The sequence below is a fragment of the Hevea brasiliensis genome, chromosome 8, assembly GCF_030052815.1.
Source record: "Hevea brasiliensis isolate MT/VB/25A 57/8 chromosome 8, ASM3005281v1, whole genome shotgun sequence".
In the NCBI taxonomy this organism is placed as follows: domain Eukaryota; kingdom Viridiplantae; phylum Streptophyta; class Magnoliopsida; order Malpighiales; family Euphorbiaceae; genus Hevea; species Hevea brasiliensis.
In genome coordinates this window covers 20,779,390-20,787,011 of record NC_079500.1, presented here as the reverse complement: position 1 = coordinate 20,787,011, position 7,622 = coordinate 20,779,390, and positions in this window count along the sequence as shown.

Sequence of the window (7,622 nt, the reverse complement as noted above, 5' to 3'; positions counted from 1 at the left end):
ATATTCAAAAAAATCATCAATAAATATTTTTTTATTTATGTTAATTTACTTTAAGTTAAATTTAATCAAGCTATAAACTTTTATGTAACAACCTGATTTTATATATATATATATTTAAAAATTAGATATATATTTAAAAATTAGACTATTAATTTGTTACTATTTTATTTATGGTATTAAATTAGTATTTTCATAATAGTGATATTTTCACTTTATGCATGCTATTTTTACATGTATTATTATTACTATTATTATTATTTTAAATTATTATTTGTAATATTATCATTATCAAAAATCAATTAAAGTTATATAAGATTAAATTAAAATAATAATAATTAATTTTCATTAGAGTATTATTATTATTACTAAAGTTTTATTTAATCTAAATATAATATAAGAATTTTGAACTTAATTATAAATATTTAAAAAGTTTAGGGACTAATAGGGTAATTAAAAGTTAAAAAAAATTCAAAATCAGCAGTACTCCCTGGCCCCCCCCCCCCCCCCCAAAAAAACGATTATGTCTCTCCTCTCCTTCTCTTCCCCTTCATTCTTCCCCTCCATTTGGCCACCTCTAGCGCCGATGATGTTTTGGCAAGCTCCCTCACTTGCAGATAAGGGTGAGTAGATTTCGGTTCAAATCGAAAAATCGAACCGAATCGAGTCAATTGTGTTTAATCGGTTCGATTTTAAAATTTAATTAGTTCAGTTCAGTTTTAAATTATATAAATTTCGGTTATTCAGTTTTGTTCAGTTTTGAAGAGAAAAAAATCGATTAAATCGAACCAAATCGATTTTTGAATTGATTTATTTTTATGAAAAATTTATGAATTATATTTAATTTTATATATATATATATATATATATATATTAATTGTCTAATTTCATTGATTAATAGTTATTAGGTTCAAACTAAAGTCAAAATTAGATCAAATAATTTGAAAATTAAGTCTAAATTAAAAATCAATTAAAAATCAAAACCGATCAATTTAAATCAAACCGAACCAAAATAGAGCAGTTTGGTTTGATTCTATTTTTCATCTATTTCGGTTTGGTTCGGTTTCTAAAATACATAATTCTATTTTTATAATTTAATTCGGTTTCAGTTCGGTTCGGTTCTGTTCAAACCGAATGCTCACCCCTACTTGCAGATGACACCCAGGCACTAGCAAGCAGCGGCGAGGGTCGGCTAGAGTGGTGAAAACAAGGAGGGAGGAAGGTGGAAGGGATGCGCAATGCATCCCCTTTGCCAGCCGTTTCCAGCAGCCATCCTGCTGGCTATGGGTGGCAATGGCTTCCTTACACAACCAGCTTTCATTTCTGACCAACAGTCCCTAGAGCCGACGTTGGAGGAGAGGGATTCGGCGAGAGAGGAGAGAGAAAATGGTGGCAGCGACTTTTCAATCATTTTTTCTAGTGATCTTACTGTTGGATAGAAAGTCCAAGATCAACAATGGACTCAACGCATCGAGATCTTTGAGATGGGACCAACCTCGCTCCGATTGGACACTGTTTGAAAAAGGCAAGCATCAGACGGTCCAGATTGCTTAGTGCAGTTTTTTATCTTTTTTTGATGCCTGAAAATTTAATATAATTATATAATAATTATTAATAAATTTTGGGCTTCGTTTAGGTGCGATCGGATCGATGATAACTCACTAGCGCTCGGGACTGAGTTTTTAGCTAGATTCGACTACCTGGCAGCCCGTTTTAGAATATAGTCAATATTACAGTCAATTTTAGCATTTTCAAATATTCCGGACACATTCCAGATAGCAGAATTTACAAAGGTAGTTCCAAACTTAAGTTATGTAAATTTTTTCCTTGGTTAAGCTAGTTGATAAATTTGTAAAATATTTTTGGCTTAACAAAATTAAGTAAAATAATTTTAATTAATACAAGGATGATGTAGAGGTCCTTCAGGAATATTTTTATAATTTTTAAATTGCTGAAAATAATTACTTAGACTGTAGAGGAGTTAGGAACCTGAGCTGGAGTTTAGAGGATTGGACCTAGATTAGGATTCTTGTAGGCCTCGGATGGGCATTATAATTATTATTGTGGGCCTGACGCCCTATGTTGTTATTGCTGGTTGAATTTTCTTGTAGGGGGTTAAGTCCAGTTATAGAGAAAACTTTGTTGAAATTTCGACAAGATCTTAGTATTTATTTTGATTCTATGGTTTAAATTAATTATTTAATTTTGTCATTCTTTTAATAGAGGTCAGTATGTAAGTTTAGGTGATCAGTGCCAGCCATTTTCTTCTTCCAACCGAACTAGCTATAGTCTAGTCGACCAGTCTGTGAGTTGGATATTAATTATTTTTACAATTTCAATATTAATCATATAGGATTGGACCTAGATTAGGATTCTTGTAGGCCTCGGATGGGCATTATAATTATTATTGTGGGCCTGACGCCCTATGTTGTTATTGCTGGTTGAATTTTCTTGTAGGGGGTTAAGTCCAGTTATAGAGAAAACTTTGTTGAAATTTCGACAAGATCTTAGTATTTATTTTGATTCTATGGTTTAAATTAATTATTTAATTTTGTCATTCTTTTAATAGAGGTCAGTATGTAAGTTTAGGTGATCAGTGCCAGCCATTTTCTTCTTCCAACCGAACTAGCTATAGTCTAGTCGACCAGTCTGTGAGTTGGATATTAATTATTTTTACAATTTCAATATTAATCATATACATCTAGCATGCTTATGCATTTTAGAAATATTTAATTATGCACATGTATAGTTAATATATTAGAGATATTTTGGTTGCTGCATATTTCATTGTTATTATTTATTATGATTACCGCCCTGAGAATAACTTGGAGTTGTGTGCGTGTGTCGGCATGTGTGAGGTGTGGATATGGATATGGGTAGGATGGTAAAACGGCTGGACCTTAACTCTTTGGGACCCAATCCTCATATATGGATAAGTCGAGGTGAGTACGGCTTTGAGTTTATTTCGCTAACCCCCGCACTTGGATTATTAAGCGAAAGTCCAACTTGAGTTGACCTCGCTGGCAGGCATTAGATCTAGAGAGCAGTATAGGGGATTAGCTCCCATATATATATATATTGATGTGATGCATTGGGTGTGTGAGTAGCTCCAAATTAACTTCTTGTGCAAAAATTGGGTGAATTACTTGTTTTACGTGTTGGATGTGCATTTCATGATAGGATTGCACTAGTCTGTCTTAGATAGTTATAGAAATTGCATCTATAATCAATATCTAAACTCTCTAAGTCGAATGCTCATTCCTGTTCATTTTTTTTTTCCAGATTGCAGCAAAGCGTGTTTATTTTCCTCGAGTCTAACCGGCATTTTTTTCCTCTATAGGTTGTAGTTCTTAGTTTAATAATTTCTTGTGTCTATTTATTTATTTGTTTGTTTGTTTAATAATTAGAACTCCACTGTGATATTGGGTTGTGTATTTTTGGTGTTAATAAATGAGAAATTTTTATAACATTTAAATAGTTGTAAACGATGATATAAGGGTAGAGCATGGCTTCTCTAACTTTAGTTTCTGATGGTTATTAGATTGGGTTAACTAAAATAAAAATATAATATTTTATTTTATTTTATTTGCATGTTGGGCCTTAAATTTTGGCCCTGGTTATGGAATTGGGAATAGTAAGGCTCATTATGGGCCTCGAGGGCTTTATGCCAGCCTAAGTCCTAGTGTCGATCCGGCCCATGGGATCGGGTCGTGACAAAGTTAGTATCAGAGCTTAGGCTCTAGATTCATAGGAAAGTGTGTGCCTAAAGTCGTCACATGCAGAGTATAAGTTCCTATTTCGTCTTCTTCTATAATTCCTTGTTTCTAGATTCTGCGTTATTCCTTGTGTAGTGTAAGAGTGCTTCAGTTTAGTGTATTAGTTTTCATAGAGTATATGGTGATGTGAACTAGAGTTAGCAGATGTGTTGAGGTTTACTATAGGGATACTTACTCCAAGAAGTTATGTGTTTTTATCAGTATAGGGCTAATTAGCGTGCCTATCTAGTACAAGGCACAAGGACATAAAGGTAGTTTTAGCAGTATAGCTGCCCTAGATGGGAGTGAGGGTACCACTATTGGTAGTCATCAGTGGATAGCCCAGTTAGAGTAAATTTATAGTATCAATGGGTTCAAGAGAGATAAGAGATTGGGAAACCTGATCTATTGGGATGTACCATAATAACTATACAACATTCTCGATGTTTGTGCTGTAAGTTGTAGATTATAGTATTGATATGGGATTATTATGTAGAGCTGTGTGCATTCCCGTGTTGCTGTCGGATGAGGGTGTTTGCAAACAACCTCTATTTTGATATAGATATGCCAGAATAGAGTTTTATATCTGTAGAGGAGTTAGGAATTCCTAGTTAGGGATTTAAACCCTTGAGCTAGAATATTGAAGGTCACAGTTGGGTAGTAACTAGAGTCAGTGGCTCGATTACGTTATCATGAACTAGAGGTTTTGGTATAGTCACAAAGTAAAGGTAACACCTACAGAGTGAGACCATTTGGTCTCTGATATGGGCTCTTAGACAGTTTTGACATTACAATAGACATTTTGCCTCGAGTTTAGTAAAAATAATATATTTTTTATGTGACAGTAAGGCACAGAGTATGACTTTGCTTCCTTAAAAGGAGACTAGATACTATGAATGATGTTCATAGCCTATGAATGACACTTTAAGGGGTTTATAGTATGATAAGAGAGCAAATGGCCTGACATGGTTATGGCAAGGTGACAAATGCAGTACTTTTATTGCAGTCAGTTGTGATGTAGGGTATGATTTTATCCTTTTAGAAGAGACAGAAGGTTAGTACTATTAAGGGCAACCTACAGAATAGAGTTCCAAATGAGATTGTGGAGTATGGTAGAGAGAGTTGTTGGCTTAGGTACCCTAGAGAGGGTACAACTTCCACTATAAAAATTATAAGTAATCAGATCATGATGTATGTAAAGCCTTTAAGTTATGATAGGTTTGGGTGCCCAGTATCTTAAGCTTGGCTATTTAAGTGAAATGACAAATAGAATCGCTGTAAATCTCCATCTCAAGGTAGTAGAGTGTGGTCTATAGTCTAATGGGAAGGAATAGAGACTACGCAGTGAATGTTCAACTACTATTCCCTGAGTTCCCCCTTAGCTTCTTATTGCTCAGGACAAGAGTATACTTTAAGTAAAGGAAAGGATAAGAACAGAAGCTAGCGTAGATAAAATCATATAATATGTATATATATAAAAGAAGTGCAGAAGGGAAAGATAAAATAGATGATTTAGATGTAGCAGGGAAATAACGCGAATGCCAGTAGAAGTGCTAGCTAGAGTGGTTAGAGGACTAATTCAGAATAACGTTAAAATGTAAATGACTTATTAGAGACAGTAAAAAGATACAAGTTTCTAACATAACAGTTAGGTCAAGAAAGAGAATAGAGCTAAAGAATAAAATAGTCAAATTTCAGTTTTAGGTAAAAGAATAAGAATAAGAAGAAGAAGAAGAAGAAGAAAGGAGTTAGCTAAAGAACAAACTGAAAAGCCCATATTAGGATAAGATTAGGGAGAGTAGAATCCAGATACAGAGGAGGTAAATGCAGTTCTAGGGAAAGTGAATGAGGTAAATAGAATAGTAAGGATAGAGAGCATAGAAAAGGGGGCATTAGGGAGAATGTTTGCCAAGGTATGAAACTGAGAAGTGCAAAACTCAGAGCAAGTTATAGTTGATGTAGTGTTAGGAGCCTGAACATGGAGATCAGAGTTATAGGATCTATAATAGACTTTATCTGTCTGTTGTCCCCAAGGTAGAATAAGAGGTAATGGGACAAAGACCTTTCAAGTGTTAATGGTACGAGGGAAGCTAGGTGAGGTAGGTAACCAAAGTAGATAAGTAACCGAGGGTGTGGAACGGTAATCTGAACGGTCTTATCAGACAAAAAAGTGAAGTCAGTAGATAATAAATTGAATAAAACTCAACCTAATGGATTCAAGCAGGCACGATGAGAGAAAGGAATGAGGGATAATGGCACAAATATTTGATGTTAGAATTCAAATAGTGAGACATAGAGCCTGTAAGTGGAGTTTGGTAAGCATTTTTTACTATGACCAATAGAAGAACTTTGTAAGAAAGCATAAGGGATAGTATGATAAAATGTAATGGAACACTAGTAGAGGATAAGATGAGTCAACATAGGCATAAATGTAATTATAAGTTATTAAAAAGTACAAGGATGAGAGGAGTGATTGTTGGTAAGGCTAGAATTAATTCTGGAAGAATCTATCAGTACTTTATCTTCCAGAATATAGCAGAGTATAAGGGTTACTAGACAAATAATCATAAATATGGAGGACAAATGAAGAATAAAAAGGGATTGTAAATTCTAAGATGATATGTCAGGTAAGACAACAGTACAATAAAGGGTAGGTACAGCTGATAGCTTATCATAAAGCAAAATAATTACAAAGAAAGAATGAAATGGAAAAGGAAGAGTAAGGGGTAAGAGCTAAACATTGTTCATCAAACTATGGTGTACTATAAATTGTAGGAGAAGATTTCTCTTTCTTTCTAAATTAGCTCATGTTTCGGTTATAAGAGATTGTGTTAAGAAGGGAGGCTATGTCAAGATGACTAATCAATTGAGAATTTGATGGGCACTAGTACATACACAATCTCCTGAGCCAAAAATGATGATAAGTGCATACGTAATGTCAAGAATGAAAGAGAATCAAGAGATGTAGCTATATCAAGAAGAAGAAATGTGTAGGGTATCTTGTCAGGGATTGTGATAGAATACATGTTCACCATTGCCCTGTAAGTTCAGGTATAACTTATAGGTTCAAGGATACCTATCTAACCATGAAGAGAAATTCCTTATAAAGAATAGTAGGGAATGATAATATTTTGATGGTCAAGTTAGGAAGGAGGTATAGGAAGGATCATTTATGGTGAATTGCTTGTGTTCTATGAAATGAGTAGTAGATTAGTACTATAGTATGATAATATATGGTGGACGTGTTGGTGGAAACTAATCGAAGAGTTGAAATTTTGAAAGTAATGGAGTTAGGAATCAAATTAGGGTTAAGAAATAATAAAAAGGTTACAGTTAACACTGATGGGATGGATACTTTTAAAGGAAAAAGCACAAGGTGAGATAGACAAAAAGGAATCGTATGAGAGGGACATTAAGGGATGTTTAGGACAAGTTATGGTAATGGCAGGTTAAAAGAGTGGTGGAGTCTCAATCGAAGTGCCAATTTGTTAAGAAGTATGTCAAATAGTAAGAAGTTTCCAGCAAAAGTCAAGAAAACTCTATTTACAGAAAAGGAGTAGGATATGATGAGTCATGATGACTGGATGGCTCAAGAATACTTAAACTTTTATCAGGACAAATGAGAGATCTAGTTCACTTTTCAATTTCGATAGATAGTGTAAGGAACATTTGGCTTTTATATGGAACTCTGTATAGCTAATTACCTATGAGATAGGTAGGAGTTGGTATAAAAACCTTGTTAGTGGCATGAAGTAAGTGAGAAGTTCACAATATCAAGGAAATAAGAAGTACAAGTGCTTTAGTATGGAGAAAGTTTTACTAAAGCTACAATGGCCAACAAAATCAGCAATGACCTTGGGTAAGATACAT